General features: G+C 40.3%; 1 pseudogene; it reads right to left on the bottom strand.

Annotated features, from left to right (window-relative positions):
• Positions 1-14,478: 14,478 nt before the first annotated feature.
• On the bottom strand, positions 14,479-19,047 carry LOC100998298 (annotated as a pseudogene).
• Between the last annotated feature and the right edge of the window lie 1,123 nt (positions 19,048-20,170).

Below are 20,170 nucleotides of genomic sequence, written 5' to 3'. Positions count from 1 at the left end.
AAGGAACAGTAACTGTAAGAATTTTGAGGTGATAAAATGTTTGACATGTTAAAAAAAAGGAATAAAAATCAGTTTGGCTGTATATAATGATGAAAGGGAAAGCTAGAATTAGATGAAATTGAAGAGAGAGGCTGGACAAGCTTTGCAGGTTATCCAGATGAATTTGGGTTTTATCCTACGAGAAATGGGAAGCCATTGAGTCATTTGAAGCCTGGTTGTGAAATACTCTGTTTTAGGATTTAAAGAAGATCATTTGGCTCCTGCATAGCAGAAAGTGGGCTGAGATGTCTGTTATCAACTGGGTGCCACCACCATGTCCTGCTAAGGTTGGCAACTACATGTCTCAGAATCACCTTCCATGTTTAGATCTGGGCTACATTTTGCCAAGGAGAGGAACATCTGTGGAGTCTGGAAAGTGGAAGTAAATCAGAAGCTTTATTCTCTGGAGGTGGTGGCTGCCAGATGAACATGCACATGTGAGTATCAAAGCAGCTTCCTAGAAAATTGCTGAGAATTATTCACTTCGTGGCTGCAGACTAAGACTGTTGGGGAGCTTCTCAGACCTTCTGAGAATTGTAGCAACTTCCAGGCACATTTTGGAGAGCCAATACAGATTTTTGAACAATGAAGCTTCACAAGATTAAACAAATAGGCCTTCCAATGTCATTTTGTGGACACAGTTGCAAAGTACAGAGTTGGGGCTAGAAACCTGGTCTCCCTTATTCCCAATTCCACATTCATTCCACCGTGCCAGAGAGAATGTAGCTGCATTACTTTATTTTAAGTGCTCAAATGGCACCCATGCCTGTGCTAAAATACTGGTCTGGAAAACAGACCAAACTCACACGCCAAAGTCCTGTGATGTGAGTATATTATTCACTGATAGATTACGTGGGAAAACAAATAACTGAGTTGAAATTTATGATACAAACTATGAGTTACATCTTTAGCCACTGAGCCCTTGTCAAACAACATTTTATCCGCTAGGCAGCTTGATGTCTGCTAGCTAATATCAATGGCATGGACGACTTCATGAGAAAGAAGGAGAAATGAGTGGGTGGTATAAATAACATGCATGAATTACTGGGTGCTCAATAGATCATGAAGAACAAGCCTTTGTGATATGTGGTGCCCCTCATCTGGAACCACAGGGCAGTCGTAAATGCCATAAATTGACAAATGACTGTAAAATATCCAAGCCAGGGCTTCAAGAAGCCAAACTCGTGAGCTTCAGCAGGTGGGGGTTAAATTTCAGAGTGACAGAGGGCAGCTCACTATCCACTACATGAACTAATCACTGTTTCCTTCATTATATTTCCTACTCCAGCATCCCCAAAGTGACTGCTGTTTCATAGACAGTATTCACGTTCATTTCATCTTCTGTTTATGCTGTCCCCCTGCCTAAAATACTCTCTCCTGTCACTGCAGCCAGAGACCTCTCATGCTTTAAGATTCAATTTAAGCATCATTTTTCCAATAAGCTTTCACTCCCCACCCAGGTTAGTATCTTAATCCGCACTTTCCTATTTTTTTGTGTATACTATCTCACTGGACTTATACTAACAAAATATTCTTACAATTATCTTCATATTTTAGACTTCTCTGCTAGACTCTGAACTCCCCAAAGTCAAAGAACCTATTTTTTTTTCTTTCTAAATTCTTAGTACCTAGCATACCAACTAAATACCAATGACTCTCAAGCTTTAGCATCCGTTTGAATCACTCAGAGGGCTTCCTGGGCTGCATTCCTAAGTTTCTGATAGATCTGTGGCAGGGCCCAACAACTTGTATTTCTAACAAGTCCCCGGGCAATGCTGATGCTACTGGTCTGGGGACTAACTCTGAGAACCACAGCAATATACCATAGTTAGTTTTCACTTTACACACATATTGCATAAGTGGTTACAAGCTTAGGCTATGAAACCACCCAGAACCTAGGTTTAAATAATATAGCTCTTTGAGCAAGAGGACGCTGGACAAGTGACTTCAGCTCTCTGAGCCTCAGTCTCCTTCTGTAAATAATGTGTGCAATAAAAAAATACTAAAGTACTTCCCACGATGCTCCATGTAACATAAAGCTCCTGGAATTCTGAGCTGGAGGAAGAAATACTAGAAGGAAAAATGAGAAAAAAAGGCAAAATACAACAGTCCAATAATCCCCAAATGAGGACCAGCCACACACACAGAGCTCAGCAATGAGTTTAATTAAATACCACACACATTTACTTACTGAAGGATGCTATTTCCTTCACATAAACAGATAAGAGATCAGTGATGTATGACAGTCCCCAGGCTGCTGAGAAGAATCTGTTCTGAATTTTTTACATCAATCAAGCGATTCATATACACCACCTCTTCAGCAAATGGCTTGCAGAATTGAGTCTGTGGGTTTTCCACCAGGGCTCCCCACCAAAGCCCTCTCATTAATAGATAATCAGCTTCTACTGATCTGCTCCTAGGCTCCCTTCCAGAGCAGCTGTTTCCCCCTGTGCTGTGATTAAAGCTCTGTTAAGATTAATGAAAACAGATTTGTGTTGCTCCTTTTCTCATTAACCTTATTAGAATGTTTTGTCCCCAAGAAACACAATTCTTACAAAAATATATTTGTAAAAGTTTGAAAACTTGTTTTAACCTAGGCTGGCTTGACAATTATCAACAATTGAATGCAAAGTAGGTGATTTATTCAATCTTCAAATTATGGGTTTGATAGGAGGTGATTGTCCATTGTCCAACCAACGATTTTTCCTGAATGAAGAGATGGAAATTTCAGAAAATAATAGCATCAAACAATTAAACTCTTGCTGTATAAAGTCAGGCACCATGACTTGTGTCCAATAATCTTTTTTTTTTTTACTTTGAACTTCACAACTCTAGTAGGTAGTGTCTATGAATATGCCTGCTTCACAGATAGAAATAGTGAGTCTCAAAAACTTCTCATGTCTTGCTGAAGTTTGTATAGGTGATAAGTGAAAGACTTGAACTTTTATTCCAGGGATACAAAGCCTGTGCTCTAAAACCATGCCTCTTAAAGCTTAATTTGCACAGGACATATTTTAAAATGCAGCTTTGATTCAGAGGGTCTGGGATGGGGTTGAGATTTTGCATTTCTCACAACTCCCAGGTGAAGCCTATGGTCATCTCCAGAGAGTAGCTTTGGATACCACATCTTATACTTTACAGAAAAGTGGTTTTTCTCTTCCATTGGGTCAATAAACTCCATCTTCTTTCCTGATGATCAGAGCTTCCAAATTCTCTTTTGACTCCCAACTTGGATTTGATAAACATTATTGAATTTTCTAATCCATGCAAAGCTTCCTTCTAGATCCTGGATGGGAGACACAAAAATCTTAAATTAAAACGTAATAATCATCTGTTACTCTGGAGTACTTAGAGTCCAGAAGAGACACACTCATACTTTCAATGATAGACTGAAAATCGTCTCTTGATTCTACATTAGATTTGAGTTACACTGAGATGAGGGAGGCTTTACTCTGGTTGTTTTTTTTTTGTTTTTTTTTTTTGTTTTTTTTGTTTTTCCTGAGATAGGGTCTGGCTTTGTTGCACAGGCTGGAGTGCAGTGGTGTGAGCTCGGATCGCTACAATCCCCACCTCCCGAGTTCAAGCAATTCTCATGCCTCAGTCTCCTGAGTAGCTGGAATTACAGGCACCCACCACCACGTCTGGCTCATTTTTGTATTTTTAGTAGAAACAGAGTTTCACCATATTGGCCAAGCTGGTCTTGAACTCCTGACCTCAAGTGGTCCATCTGCCTTGGCCTCCCAAAGTGCTGGGATTATAGGCAGGAGCCACCGCACCTGGCCAATGGAGGATCCATTCTTAAAATAGCAAATAAGGCCTATGCAGTTGGATCAGTGTAGATCACAGGTCATCTGGAAAAGTCACCAAAGAGAGTGCAGTGCTCACCTGAAGTCTTCCATAAGTCTTCACTGAGCCCATAGATCACAAATATTTTCTTCTCATGGATTCTCAGGGCACTAGGCTTCTGCTCAGTAAGGGTCTTGCCAGTGTTCCACAAGAGGTTCCTTCAGATTAGGACAGTGGTTCTCAACCTAGGGCAAATTTTATCCCCCAGGGAATAGTTGACAATGTCTAGAGACATTTTGGCTGTTATAACTTGGAGGGTCCTATTAGTATCTGATGGAGAGAGGCCAGAGATGCTGCAACACTCTTTTACAATGCATATTACAAGCTCTGCCTCTCCCACCTCCTGACCCCCTTACCCCTGCCAAAGTATTAAGAGTGCTATTAAATAAATCCTGCACTGCAGCCTTCCCTCTGGGTTGATAAGTCAAAAGGATCTGGAGCTGCAACAGGGATATCAGCAGTTTAGGCATTTGTGCTCATTTGAAACTATTTCTACTGGAAAGCCAAAGTGAGCTTTCCAGTAATTTATCGGGTACTTTGACTTTCTGGGGCTACTTGGAGCTTCCCTAGCCAAAACTGAGCAATAATCTGTCAGAATTCTACTCCAAGAAGAGATTAAAACCCAGTGTAGGACGTCGGGAAAGAGTTGAGAGTAGGATGAGAGCTGGGGTGGGGGACATCTGAGCTGAATCCTAGAGAACAAGGAAAGTTAGTATGAGTGGAAGGGGCACCCCATATACAAAGGCCCAGGTTAACCTGACATGATTGAGAAACTACAGGTGATTTAATATGACTGGTATAAAGGAATGGTGAGAAATAAGATGTGAATATTGCTGAGGACGGATCAGAAAGCTCTTCATGTCCAAGTAAAGATCTTAGGTTTTACCCTCAGACCAGTAGAAAGTCAACAAACACTTCAGTTATGCAAACTTCTGTTCTTTCTCTGCAAACCTACTAAGAAATCTAATACCTACCTATACTCTGGAAATATATCCCTGCCTGCTATCTCCAGTTTCTTCTTCAAGAATTATAGATCTTCCCTAGAACCTCTGCACAGTGTGAACCACCCCCCACCCCCGCCCCCACTCCACCCAATTGTGGGTTGCCTGCTTAGACTTAGAAGTATTGTTCGTTTTGGATCTCAGTTAGTTTGCCTTAATATCTCTCTGACTGCCTGTTTCTGTGCCTCCCTGGGCATTGTGCCTTTCCATACAGGCTGATCTCTGTCTCTACACCATCTCCTGAGGCATCTGTCATTCTCCTCAAACTTTGACCTGCTTCACCTGACTTATTGAACTTCAGCCAGCCAAATCTCCAACCCTCCCTAGGGTGACCAGATGTTCTCGTTTGCCTGAAACTGGCGGGGTGCCAGGAAATGGGACTTTTGGTTTTAAAACTAGAACAGTCCAAGGCTAACCAGGATGAGTTGGTCACTCTACTCCACATCCTACAACTTGCAACTAGCCAAGTTCACCTAGTTCTAAGGCCAGGAGTATTGCCAGTTAATCCTTGCTTTTCCTGCAATGTTTAGTTCAGGAAATTCTGAGTTTGCAAATAGCTTGTAAACATCATCACCTCCCACCCCATCTCTTCTTCTCAAACTGGCGATGCTACCAGGCAAAGTTATAATTAATTAACCACAAAAGCAAGGTGAGGATAATCATAAACAGCTTTAAACCCAGCCTGGGGAAATCAGGTGTCAGTGGTTCATAAAGATATGCAGCAGTGTGCAGATTGTGATAACATTTCCCTAAATGCATTTCTAAAATGCTGGGGTTTTTTTTCTCTGTCTTGTCCCTTATTTTTTACTTAGAAATAATGTTTAAGTCTCAGCATCACTTTCAGCCTTGTTACATTGTTCCAACGCCTACAGCTATTTGTACTCCAACTGCTCCATTGCAGCTAAACTTTGTTTACATATTTCAATTTTCAGATGAGTCAGCCTCAGGCAGATTTGTTCTGTTACCTGAATTCCCAGCCCTGTCTTCTGCCATTTCTGGGAATACATGGAGTCTGACCCAGCAGTGGGCACAGAAACATGCAGGTGCAGAAATACTAAAGACAAAAAGCTCACTGTAGCTTTGCAACAGCTAGAAGATATTGAACTGAAATCTGAAATGCATTAAGGTAACAAATTTGAAAATGCTCATTTCATTCCTATGCCCTTCACCTCCCAGGTATTTTCTCATTGACCTTGGGCCGTTTGAAGCAAGCTGATTCCAGGCATACGTGCAAAAAAGAGCCCCATAATAAAGTATGTGTGAAAATGGTTGTAGCTTTGGCCAGCACATGGGAAGCAGATGTTTTCCAAAAGAATTGATGGCATCGCAGGCCCATCACAATCTGGCCACAATCTGCCTTCCCAGACGCATCAGCCCCCACCCCCATACATGTTATACTCAGCCACACAAAATGATTCTCCTAATTCCATTATGCCTTTTCATGCCTCCATTCTTCTTTGCATTTGCTATTTTCATAGTTCAGAATCCTCTATGATCTCCTTTTTTCTCATTTTCTCATGCCCATTGATTTTTTAGGATCTCGTTCAAATGTCTTCCCTAACGGCTTTCTGAAATCCAGCGAGCAATTATTTATTCAGGCCTCTTTGCTTCCTTACCATGTTGAACATGCTTCTGTCTATCAGGCCCCAACAGAGCCTTTAGCCCTGGAATCTGTGCCATCTGGGTATGTCTGGGAGCTCCTAGAGTTAGGATACATCAATAAATGGAAGTATTACATGGTGGTGAGTCTGTGGTCCTGCCTACTCAGGAGGCTGAGGTGGGAGGATGGCTTAAGCCCAGGACTTCAAAGCTGCAGTAAAATATGACCACATCACTGCACTTCAGCCTGGGCAAAAGAGTGAGACCCTATCTCTAAATAGTAGTAGTAGTAGTAGTAGTAGTAGCAGCAGCAGTAAGGAAGTATTAGCATAAGGAACCTGAAGCTCTATGTGAAAGGGTAAGTATTGCTACTCTGGGACTGACAGCTGACTCAGTATCTAAGATTCCTTGGAAGCTGGAAATGTTTCCCCCTTTAACCTAAAAGTCAGTTGAAGTAGCTTATATTTTTGCTTCCCCAGCACTCTTTCCCATGCCTCTTCTTCCAGTATCAGCTAGACCTTGTCCCTGCCACAGTAGTAGTCATGGCCAGAGAGGCTTGGCCAAGCACAGAACTCCTGTCTTGGCAAATAGTTATTGGCCCAGGGGATGGCCCATGACCCAAAGAGTCCATCAGAATTTTTTTCTGGGAGTGATACATAAACAGTAGGAGGAGACACTGGTTCAGAGTGTGAAAAAAGAAGTTAAAGGCTCAAACCAACTAATGCTGCAGAAGTTAAAAGCTGTTGCCATGGTAATAGTGACAGGAACAGCAAGAAGACAAGGAACAAGTTCCTTTTCCCCAAAATTCTGTCTTTCTATCTCCCTGGAGTGCCCCTCTGGCAGAACCTAACAGGAAGCCAGATGGCAAAGAGAGCATTTAGGTCGCAGACTTCTAGCTCTGAGCACCTTTTATTTGCCATATTCTGAACTACAAGTCAGGCATAGATATTGACTGCTATCCTCAAGATTCTCATAATCTAATACAGGAGATAAATGATAAAGATAGAATATAAGTACAGTTTGTATAAGGGCCTAGTGTAGTGGGAACACAGTCCTGGGGCCCCTACCCCAGGCTGAGCCAGGGGGCTCAGATAGGGAATTTCTAAAGTAATCTACATTGGAGACTAGAGGAAGTTTCACCAAAGTGGATGGTGGGAATAAAGGATAAGAAGAAAGAACTGAGACTTTTTCGATCTCAAATTTGACTGCATTTGAGAATCACCTGGAAGCTTATAAAAACCTCAATGCCCAGGTCTCTTCCTAGACCAATGACATAAGATTCTCTTGAGGTCGGATCCGGTATTTTAAAAAAATATTCCAAATGATTCCAATGGGCATCAAATATTTGAGAAATATAAAGTTGACTGAGCTTGAGGACAAATTGCATATATGGTGAAGAAGAGGAAAGAGAGTTCAAGATCTCTCTCTAGTTTCTGGCCTAAGCAACCCTGTAGAGAGCAGATGTTGAGATAAATGTTTCTAGTATAATCATATATTGTTTTGTCATTTCCAAGGTGCCCTGTACATGTGTTATGTAAATAGAAGCTACTTAATAAATTTTATTGGATACATTACTTCCCTTGATCAGAGGGGAAGGCATAATAAGCAGGGTTTTAGACAGATATGGCAAGTGCTACCAGCAAGTTCTCAGTAAAGGTTTGAAAGAAAATCAGTAGTGATGTGATGGCTGTACGTGACGAATCTAATGTGTATGGGTAGCGGACATAAGTAAGAAGCATACCTACGTTAAACATCCTCAAACATCCTTTCAGCAGGGCAATTTTCAACCAGAACTAATGCTTTTCAATTGGAACTAATACTAATGCTTAAATATGATACTTAAAATAATTATTTATAAAAATCATTAAAAGTAAGTTAAGCTAGGCTCTTGTGTATTAATTATTACTGCCATTCACCAGATATTTCCAGATCTGCCTTTTACCAGGTACATGGTAGAAGTATGATTCCTGGCCCCTTTATGTTTTCCAGGGTCACGTGACCAGTTCTGTCAAATAACTTGATCTCAAATTCCTGGCCTCAAAAGATCTTCCTGCCTTGGCCTCTCAAAGTGCTGGGATTCCAGGCATGAGCCACCATACCTGGTATGTCCAATTACTTGAAAGCGGAAGTGACTCTAGGCCACAGCATCCAATTGCCAAGCACTTACTAAATTAATTACAAGATTCTTCAGGGCTTTTATATCTCTCTGGCAGAATAACCAACAAAATCAAAGATGGTGGCTTCTGCGTCAACCTGGTTTCTTAAACAACTATGGTATGTCCAACCTTTGAGGGCCATGAGCTAAAAGTAAATCCTTTAACAACCAGGTTGATCTGAAATTAACCAGCAACCAGGTTGTTTGTTATGGCAGCATAAGAGCCAGTCCTGATTGATACACTCTTTAACCCAGGAAGATTTCTCCTTCTAACTCCCTGGTCCTTATTTTCTATGTTTACTCAATGAGAGATGCCATGTCTGTCCTTAGGATGCCTCTTTTACATTGTACAGCTTCATGGATCTTCAGATGCATTTTACTCCTATCTCCAATTAGAATACAGACTCCTTCAGGGCAAGAACTGATCCCAAATAAATTATGCAACGTCTCTGAGCCACAGTTTCTTAACCTGTTAAATGGAAATATTTAAAAATTCCTCATAGCTATTCAGGAGCGTTAAGATGGGCACACATAGAATATCAACCACAGAACCTAATAGAAAATAAACAATCAAAAATTACTGTCTAATTTGCTTTCCTTCCATTCATCTTTGTAGTCCCGACAAAATTTAGCACATTGCTAGCTCAAAAATTATAGTTATGCACTGAATACCTACTATGTGCCAAACCCTAACTAGATGTTATTTTAACCCTTATTAAATATGTATTATTGTATGTAACTGCGTTTCCATTTTTATGGGCAAGAATATTGAACCTCAAAGAGATTAAATGTAATAAATAACTTGCTCAAATGGAAAGAGCTAGTATTCAAATATGTTGTATCTTCAAAGCCTCTGCTTGTTCTCCCACACAGCACACTGCTTCGTTTAGCTATTATATAGGAATCAATGTGGTTTGATACTACAAAAGTAATACAGTTTATCTATCTACTTACGTATTGTCATAATATTCCTCATTTCTAAGAAGCTATTGAATGTAAGATCCATTATTAATTTATTTTTCAAAAGGAAACACTAACATCAAATGTAGATATGGATTTTTAAGTTTATCTGAATTTCAGATATTTGAGATGAAAGGAAAAAATAGGGTAGTTAGAACTGATTAAATATCTCGATATAAATAGAGATAAGGTGAGGCACTATATCAAAATGACACTTTACTTGTATGTTAATGCCTGAAATACTCAAAACAATGCTGGCAAAAGGTGTCACTGTTCCCAGTTACAGTTGGAAAAATAGAGACATAAGAGGACCTGAGGAGAGGCAGCCCCAGCAGGCATGTCAACTCTGTCTTTATATGTTAGGCGGAGTTGGTGCCTATTTGTGCAGAGTGATTTGGGATTTCAGAGTTACTGGTCAGTCTCTTTAAAACACTTTCTCATCTGCCTTTAGATGAAATCAACTATGAGATAGTTCCTGAGATTGTATGATTTACTGTCCTGAGTACAGCAGGGTAGAAGTTCCCCAGGGAAACGTGCATGCAGAGCAAGGGAAGGAGTGTGTCTCTTCCTCACCTTCCTCCCCAGACACCCACCACTGTACCAGGCAAAGTGCTCTCACTGTGGTGTGTACAAAGCTCTGCAAGGTAAGATACAGGTTGGCTTGGGGAGTGCCAGGGATAGCAGTTTCCTGAGCCTCACAAGAGAAGAAAAGAAACTCAGGTGGGGCACGGTGGCTCATACCTGTAATCCTAGCACTTTGGGAGGCCAAGGCAAGCAGATCACTTGAGGTGAGGAGTTCGAAACCAGCCTGGCCAACATGGTGAAACCCTGTCTCTACTAAAAAAAAAAAAAAAAAAAAAAAATTAACCAGGCATGGTGGCAGGCACCTGTAATCCCAGCTACTCAGGAGTCTGAGGCAGGAGAATTGCTTGAATCAGGGAGATGGAGGTTGCAGTGAGCCAAGATCGTGCCACTGCATGCCAGCCTGGGCAACAGAGCAAGACTCTGTCAAAAAGAAAGAAAGAAAGAAGAAAGAAAGAAAGAAAGAAGAAAGAAAGAAAGAAAGAAAGAAAGAAAGAAAGAAAGAAAGAAAGAAAGAAAGAAAGAGAAAGAAAAGAAAGAAAGAAAGAGAGAAAGAGAGAGAAAGAGAGAGAAAGAGAAAGAAAGAGAAGGAAGGAAGGAAGGAAGGAAGGAAGGAAGGAAGGAAGGAAGGAAAGAAAGAAGGAAGGAACTCTGGCCTTTATAAAAGCAAATTGAAGCTACAGACAATTTGGCGCCAGGGAACCAAAAAGATCAAAGACCCTGGATGCCAAGAATTTGATGATATCAAGGGGCTGTGCTAATAAAATGCTTCAACACAGAGCAAGGACCTTTACAAGTTAGGGGTGTACTATCTGCCCCATTCCTTTCCAAGACGTTCTAATGATGTCCTGTGCTAGAAATGTCTATGAACTAAACAGAGGGAAGCTTTCCAGCTGACACAAGACAGTCTTACCTGGCAATAAAGTTTTTAAGCTCAACCATTTTGACTTCTGAGAAATTAATGAATGAAGCTTGTGTCAGCCGAGCCACAAGCTCAATTGTCTACAAGGCATATGGATCTATTTTTAACTGGCTGCATGGAATAAAACTGCCTTCCAAGTGATGATTAGCTAATGTAATATAGAACTCATTGCTGACTCTTACTTGTCCAAAGTCCTGCTGGATATAGCCAAGAATCTCCTAAAGGGTATGCTAGCCACACAGTTTACCAGAATGACTGAAATAGATCCCCAGTTTAGACTCAATCAACTTGGAAGCCTGTACCTGAGTGCATCCGATAAATTCCTTAGGGGATTATTTTTACTGCCTTGCCCTTTTACTGAACTGTCTTTGTGGCAGACCATCAAACTCTTATTGAGGGTGGCTATAAGAAGACACAGCTCACAGTACTCCTTCCTGAGTCTACTGAGAGGGTGTTGTTGAGCACATCAATCATTACATCATGTACTGTATTCTTCTGAGGATCCTGGGGAGAAATTTCTGTCTGCTCCCAGCAATAAGAATAGAACAAATCTATTTATATCTTATAAATACTGTGAACTAAGTAACAGGCAGAGTTTTTAAAATTTCCTTTTCGTTGCCAATTCTTATAAAATAACTTTTGGAACATGATAAGTATTTATGATATGCATATTTAGTCTCATCCTTGCTATTCTTAGGTCCTGCCTTGTTTCTCTTTATTCTTTTGCCCCTAATTTTAATCTATTATATCTTGCTCTGTATTATGCAAGTTACCTTAAATCTCTTTTGCAACAAAATTGGGGTTCTTAAATAGATTTATCATGTTGGGCTGATGCTGGTATTCTAATTAGATCCATTCCTTCCTCTTTAAAGTGTTTTTTATTTGTGTGTGTGTATTTTTTTACAAAATTCTCTCATTTAAATGAAAATAATTCTGGACAGGACTGTGTGAGATAACATATTAAGCTGTCATCAGACACTTATACCTCATTTTCTATTATCTGAAGAAAGAGATATCTGGTTGGGACTCTATTTATGTAAAATTGAATGAGGGGGAGAAAATAGAAAAAAAATGGCTTTATAACAAAACAGAGTAACAACGTTCAAGGTCTATCAGATCAGAATAATAGGATAACACCAAGAAATTAGAAGTTAATTGAGTCATATGCCATGCCCTTCATTTTAGTCCAAATAACCAATTGTCCAAATTGAGAATGAGAGAGCGTCATTTAACCAGAGTTCAGATGGAAAAAAGATCTAAGAAATTTGGACGATTACTAGTTAACTATCTGAGTCAAATTTGTCATCACTAATTATAATGCTTTGAAGTCTTAAGCAGGAGTCATAGAAGACCCATACCAAGTTCATGGTAAGGTAATGACCTTAGGGTAAATTCAGCATTGATTAATGCACATCTGGAAAAAGGAACTAGTTCAGGATAACTTTTTTTTTTTTTTTTTTTTTTAAGATGGAGCTTTGCTCTGTCACCAGGCTGGAGTGCAGTGGTGTGATCTCTGCTCACTTCAACCTCCACCTCCCAGGTTTAAGCAATTTTCCTGTCTCAGCCTCCTGAGTAGCTGGAACCCAACAGGTGTGTGCCACTCATGTCAACTAATTTTTTTTTTTTAATGCTGAGGTTTCCGCGATGTTGGCCAGGATAGTCTCAATCTCTTTTTTTTTTTTTTTTTTTTTTTTTTTTTTTTTTTTTTTTTTTTTTTTGAGGCCGGAGTCATTTCTTGTCGCCCAGGCTGGAGTGCAGTGGCTGTGATCTTGGCTCACTGCAAGCTCCGCCTCCTGGGTTCCGCCATTCTCCCACCTCAGCCTCGGTAGCTGGGACTACAGGCGCCGCCACCTCCTTGACTATTTTTTGTATTTTAGTAGAGCGGGGTTTCACCATGTTAGCCAGGATGGTCTCGATCTCCCTGACCTCGTGATCCACCCGCCTCGGCCTCCCAAAGTGCTGGGATTACAGGCTTGAGCCACCGCGCCCGGCAGTCTCAATCTCTTGACCTCATGATCCACCCACCTTGGCCTCCCAAAGTACTGGGATTACAGGTGTGAGCCACCATGCCAGGCCCAGGATAACATTTTAAGAGGAACATTAACTATCTGGAATTTGGGACAATGGTAATACATATGTTAAAAATACTGGAAACCAGGCCATGTGGAGAATTATTTAAAGCATAATGTTGCAATACGGTGAGATAGAACATGGTTTTGGAGTTAAACCCACCTGAGTTCAAGTATTTGTTACCACTTGCTAGCAACTTGAATTAAGTTTCTTCTATCTGACTCTGTATATATAGTGTGAATGTATTTAACAAATTACTTTTCTTCTGGGGAGGAAGGAGCAAGACACAGAAGACACAGAGATCCATGTAGAATCATAAGAAGGTAAAGAAGGAAATAATTTAAGAGACTACACACAGCCTAAAAGTAAAGAAACATCTAAAATTATATTAGAAAGGTAGTAGGAAGTATAATCTGTGTGAAATTAAATTCAAAATATATATACAAAGTGAGCTAACTGTGTTTTAGAAAACAGATTTTGGTGGTCAGTATATCATACATATACACGACATTTTTATCATCTTAAGGAAAAACTAGACTATCACATTTATAATAGAGTCAAAAGCAGAAATTTATTATCACAGCGACTTGCAGAATTAACCATTGTAGGCATAGTGAAAAGGAAAGGAGTTGAGTTCAAATCCACACACTGTAACTGACTAGTTATGTGACCTTAGGCAACATTAACTCCATTTAACTTCACTTTTTTAACTTCACTTTTTTCAAATGTAAAATAAGATGCATAGAAGTTGATCCCTGCCTAGCTTACAGGATTGACACATAACTTCACGTAAAATCATATTTGTGTTTTGTAAAGTATAATATCCTACAAAACTTTTATTTTCATCATGACTGGTATGATTAAATACGAAATTACATAGTAATCAAAGGGATTGAGAGTGTGGATGGGCCTCAGCATGAGTTCTCACACTCCCAGAGAAAAGCCCTTGTCTTCAAGAGGCATGTATTAATAGTAGTAATCACAGAAACAGAGAGAGCTATAAGTGCCGGGAAGATTCCATTTTCAGCCCTTGGCAGTTAATATAGGAATTACTCTTAGAATGCTGCATTTGCTTGGAAATAGGTAGAGATAGATAGATAGATAGATAGATAGATAGATAGATAGATAGATAAATAGATGACAGATAAGTAGAGCGATAAATAGATTAGATGGATACAAGATAGCTGATAGACAGATGATAGGTTATTGATAGGTGTATTTATACATTTTCATGTTGCTACAAAGACATACCTGAGACTGGGTAATTTATACAGAAAAGAGGTTTAATTAAGTCACAGTTCCACATGGCTGGGGAGGCCTCAGCAAACTTGCAATCATGGTGAAGGGGAAGCAGGGGAAGCAGGCATGTCTACATGGCCTGCAGGTGAGAGAGAGCATGTGAGAGCACAGGAAAATCTACCACCCATTAAACCATTAGATCTTAAGAAAATTCTCTCACTCTCATGAAAACAGCATGGGGGAAACTGACCCCATAATCCTATTGCTTCCCTCACTCGACACACAGGGATTACAGGTCTCTCTCTCCACATGTGGGGATTACAATTGAGATGGAGATTTGGGTGGGGACACAGAGCCAAACCATATCAGTAGATAGACAAATAGATGAGATAGTAGATAGATAGAAGACAAATGATAGAGGTAGATAGTTGAGATAGTAGAAAGGCAGAAGACAACTGATAGGTAGATAGATGATAGGTACCTATAGATAGGTCGGTAAATAGATTAGATAGACATATAAATAGATGATAGATGTTAGGTCGATAGATAAATAGATTAGATAAATACATAGATTATAAATAGAAGATACATGATATTAGTGTGATAAGTGTATTAGTCCATTTTCACATTGCTACAAAGACATACCCAAGACTGGGTAATTTATAAAGAAAAGAGCTTTAATTAAGTCACAGTTCCACATGGAAGCTCCACATAAGTAGATAAATGGTGGATAGTTAGATACACGATAGCTAGTTAGATAGATAAGACTTTGGGGGTGAGATAACTGACAGGTGCATTCCTATTAACTGGAAAGCTTTTGTTTTTATGGATAGAAGAATGCAGTGAGGCTTTCATTTTGAAAGTACATGTTATAATAATGCAATATTTTATATAAAGGAAGTGAGCAATTTGGATGTCCATGCTTTAAACAAGGTGAGGAGAGAATCTAAAGCAGTGGCTGGATCAGAAAGTAACTTGCAACAGCTGAATATTTGATATTATTTGATAGTTTGTGGTAAGAAAGAAAAAGAAAAGAAATGACCCTTCCCCCAAGATGTCCACTTAATCCCCAGAAACTGAATATGGTATATATATGGCAAAAAGGGATTTAGGGTTGCAGGGAGAATTAAGGTTGCTAATCAACTGATCTGAACATAAGAAGATTAACTGGGATTATCTGGGTGGGTCCCATGGAACCTCAAGGATTCCACTCTGTAAGAGGAAGAAGGATCACACAGAAGGAGAGGCAAGGTGAAAAGGACTTGATCTTGTGACTAGCTTTGAAGATGACGAGAGGAGGCTGTGAGTCAAGGAAATACAGGTAGCCCCTAGAAGCTGGGAAGTGCCTTCAGACTACAGCCAGGAAGCAAACAGGGACTTCAGTCCCACAGCCACAAGGAGCTGAATTCTGCCAGTCGGAATGAGCAAGAACATGGATTCTCCCCTCAAGCCTCCAGAAAAGAATGCAGCCTACAGTCAGCACTTTAAGTCCCATGCAACCTATAACAGATTTCTGACCTACAGAGCTTTAATGTCATAAATATGTGTTGTTTTAAGTCATGAAATGTGTGGTAGCTTTTTATGACAGTCATTGAAAACTAATACCTGGTCTTTTTAGCGGAATAACGAGCACCCAGTAATGTGTCATTCATGCATATCTTTTTTTTTTTAGGAGGCGGGACAAAACTCCAGAGTTTAATTTTCCAGCATGACTGACTTGGAAGTGTTCCTGTCAATATAAAAGAACTTGTTGGGGGCGATGGAGAGGATGAAGCCGGCTCCACGGCTGTACTTCCAGCTCATGGCCCAGTCGTGGTCCTTCTGCAGGTTCTGCTGCAGGCTGTCAGCTGCCTTCTTGCTGAGGGCCATGTTCGGCCTTGCAATAGTGCTGGGGGTGGGGAGACGGCCGAACAAAGGGGACATGTTTGTTTGTTTGTTTGTTTGTTTTGAGACGGAGTCTGGCTCTTTCACCCAGGCTGGAGTGCAGTGGCCGCGATCTCGGCTCACTGCAACCTCTGCCTTCCTGATTCAAGCGATTCTCCCACCTCAGCCTCCCGAGTAGCTGGACTTACAGGCGCCCAGCTAATTTTTGTATTTTTAGTAGAGACATGGTTTCACCACGTTAGCCAGGGTGGTCTGGAACTCCTAACCTTGTGATCCACCAGCCAGCACAGACTTTTGAAGCCATCCATAAGTTTGAGAAATTTCAGTTTCAGTTCCTGTTCTCAAAACCAGCAGTATCCCACTGGCCAAACTGGTTCCCGTCCACTTCCTGGTTTCAGAAGCTGCCGTTTTGCCTGACTCGTGATCGACCTCTTCCTGCAAGTCCTTTCGCCTCCCCTGGTCTATGTGCACCTCGTCCATGTTGCCTTTCTTTTCCAACACCACTTCTAAGTCCGTGTCTGTTTCCTTCTTCCAAGGGTCTCCTGCCACCCCACTCTCTTTCCACTTATTTATTTTTTCTTCCTTTTCAGAGCTGGCTCCTCAGTTACCTTCTTCTTGGACTCCATCTTTTTCTTCGCAGGGGCCTTAGGGCCATCTCCTATGGGGATGTATTCCGGATCCTCAACTTTCACTGGTTTCTTTTTACTTCCTTTATGGGGGCTGCTCTCCAAGGACCTGGCGGGCTTGGAGTGGCCTAGGAGGGCGTCTCCCTCCTGGTGGAATTTTTTTTTTCTTCTCCACCTTCCCACTGTGTTCCCTGGGGCTCTTCTGCTTCTGTTTCTGCCCCAAGGCTGCCTGTTCCTCACCCTCCTTCCCCGCTGAGCAAGTGTCCGCAGCAACCCGGCCTCCCAGAACCAAGGATCCTGGACTGAGAAGGCTGTGGGGTCCTCAGCCCCCTTTTCTTGCCTTCTTGTGTTTTTTGAGTTTCTTTCCAACCCTGGTTTCCTCCTCACCCTATCTAAGGTCTGGGGAGGTTCTCACCCCAGAGGCATGGGACATGGCCTGAGGTGACTTCTTTTTCTTCTCCCCACTGAGGAACTCCAAGTGGCCAAGCACCTGCTTCCTGGGGCTGGGTGACTTCTCTGTCCATCTGGCACACAGCGTGGTCTCAGGTTCCACGTGCTTCTCGCAAAGGGTGCTGACACCTTCTTTTCCTCCTTTTTCTTCACTAGAGCATCTCAGGTACCTGCCCATGGACTACACTCTTAGAGGGGAATGTGGCTTTTATAGGAGAAACATCAGCAAGGTAATCATCACTGTTTAAAATTGAGTATTGAGTCTCTGGTTCTTTGACCATTTTCTTCTTGTTTTTCTTCTCCGGGAGCCCAAGGCCCAGGTCTACTTTGTGTGTCTTGGTGATCATCCTGGTGGGCCAACCTTCCCCGTCCTTCTTCATGCATATCTTAAAGACTATTCGAAAATAAAATGTTTATTGTATTACTCAATTTTTATAGGAATGAGTGCTCATTCAGCTTCCAGACATTCCTAAGGCAAAAGCACTACCTGTTAAGTGTGGTTAAGTGGGCAACTGAAACCTGGGATGCATATAGTTCAGAATAGCACAAAGACAACCAAAAGAGGGATAGATCTTAGGAGAAGCACTGGAAGAAAATACCTCAAGAAGATGCATCGTTTGCCACAAAGAAGTGGATGTAAGAACACGGGCAAAAGTAGGGGAAAACAGGGTATTTTTGGCAGTGTCACTCACGTGGGCAAAGAAATCAAGTGTAAGCAGGGTATAAGGCTAACCAATTATCTCTAGACATGAGATATTTGTAGAATATTAGATGTAAGACAGAAAGAAAATTATTGAAAACCACGAAGGCAAACTTATGAAGTTTCTATTTAAAATTGTGGGCATTTATTGTAAAAGCAGTGGTGGTATTGATAGGAATAATAAAACTAACGTTAAGGGAAAATGATGACATGTAACACTGAGTACTTACCGTTTGTCATAGTATAAATGCTGTATTTACCCATGCAATCCTTTCAACAGCTATTGAAAGATTAACTTCTATTATCACCCTTTTTCACATTGAGCAAAACTGAGACAAAGATAAAGTAACTGCCCCAAATCAAAAGGTAAATAAATGGTAGAACAGGAATTTGAACCCAGATCCTCTATTTCAAGAATGCGTAATCTTACCCACTACATCATAATAGTGCATTGAATATCAACTCCATTAGATACTAGCCTGGGCACTTGACACATATTAAATAATGTCTCACTAATCCTTTTTTTCTAAATTAGAAAACTGAGGCTAAGAGTGGTTAAGCTGTCCAAGATTTTTCAGGTGAAAAAGATGGAATTCCAAGTCTGTAATCGTGACAGAGTACCTATTATTGTACTTGCCCAAGTTGATCTCCTGGTCTCATTTGATCTTCCCACCTTGGCCTCCCAAAGTACTGGGATTATAGGCGTGAGTCACCACACCTGGCCCATTAAAAAAAAAAAAATTAATACAAAGAACTCCAGGAAATGAAAAAGGGAACAAAATCAGATGTGACACAAAGAAAAAAAAAAAGGCAAATGGTAGATTTAAAAACCAAAAGGCAAGCCAAAACTGGAAGTATATATTCATGTAACATACATCTGGCATTCAGCTTATAATAAGAATACAAAAACAGTCCCTACATTTAAAAATGAAAAAAGCAACCAAATAAAAATGGATAAAATACTTGAGTGGGCACTTTAATAAAAATATGCAAATGGACAATAAACATATGAAAAATTATTCAACATCATTGGTTATTTGGGAAATGCAAATTAAATGAATAATACTTCACACCTGCTTGAATAGCTAAAATTTAAATTTTTTACAAAACCAAATAATGAGGATGTAGAGCAACTGAAACCCTCATCTGTTGTTCATGAGAATATAAAATGGTTTGACAGTTTTTAATATAGTTAAATATATATCTAGCCTATGACCCAGAAATTTCACCCCTAATTATTTACCCATGTGAGCTAAATATATTTATTCACACACTTGTAAAAGAATATTCATAGAAGCTTTACTTAAATTAGCCAACAATTGGAAACAGGCCAAATATTCATCAGTAGGATAATATAATGTACTATTGATATACCCAACAGCACAGATAATCTCAAAAACAATGATAAGAGAAAGAAGCTGCTAAGTTCTTTCTCTTATCACTGTCCCCCAAAGTGTCCCCCAAAGTTCATGTGTTAGAAACTTAATCCTCAATGCAGCAGTGTTGAGAGGAGACACCTATAAGAGATGATTAGGTCATGAGAGCCATGCCCTCAAGGGTGGATTAATAGGCTAGTTATCTTGGGAGTAGGTTTCTGATAAAAGGATGAGTTTGGCCTCCTTCCCCTCTTTCACATTCTCGGCTTGCTTGCCCTTCTGTCTTGCTTCAAAGGATGATGCCGCAATGAGGCACTTGCAAGCCTCATGACCGTGGACTTCCCAGAATCTAGAATACCAAGAAATAAATCTCTGTTCTTTATAGATTACTTAGTTTCATGTATTCTGTTATAGCAACACAAAATGAACTAAGACAAAAGCCATACATGAAAAAGTACATACTGTATGGTTTGATTTATATGAATTTCAAGAAAAGACAAAACTAATAGAAATTAGAAGAGTTGTTGACTGAGGGGTAGATTGACTGATAAGGGCCATGAAGGACCACTTTTGTGTGATTGAAATGTTCTTGACAGTATCTTGACTAGGGTGTTGGATACAAGGCAAATGCATTTGAAAATTCAGATTGAATGTCACACATATCATCTATGACTATCATTGTGTATAAATTTTTCCTCAATCAAAAAATACTGCTCACTCT

The sequence above is a fragment of the Papio anubis genome, chromosome 8 (assembly GCF_008728515.1).
Source record: "Papio anubis isolate 15944 chromosome 8, Panubis1.0, whole genome shotgun sequence".
Classification (NCBI taxonomy): domain Eukaryota; kingdom Metazoa; phylum Chordata; class Mammalia; order Primates; family Cercopithecidae; genus Papio; species Papio anubis.
The sequence above is the reverse complement of the archived record's forward strand: the minus strand, read 5'-3'. Positions and strand labels throughout refer to the sequence as shown.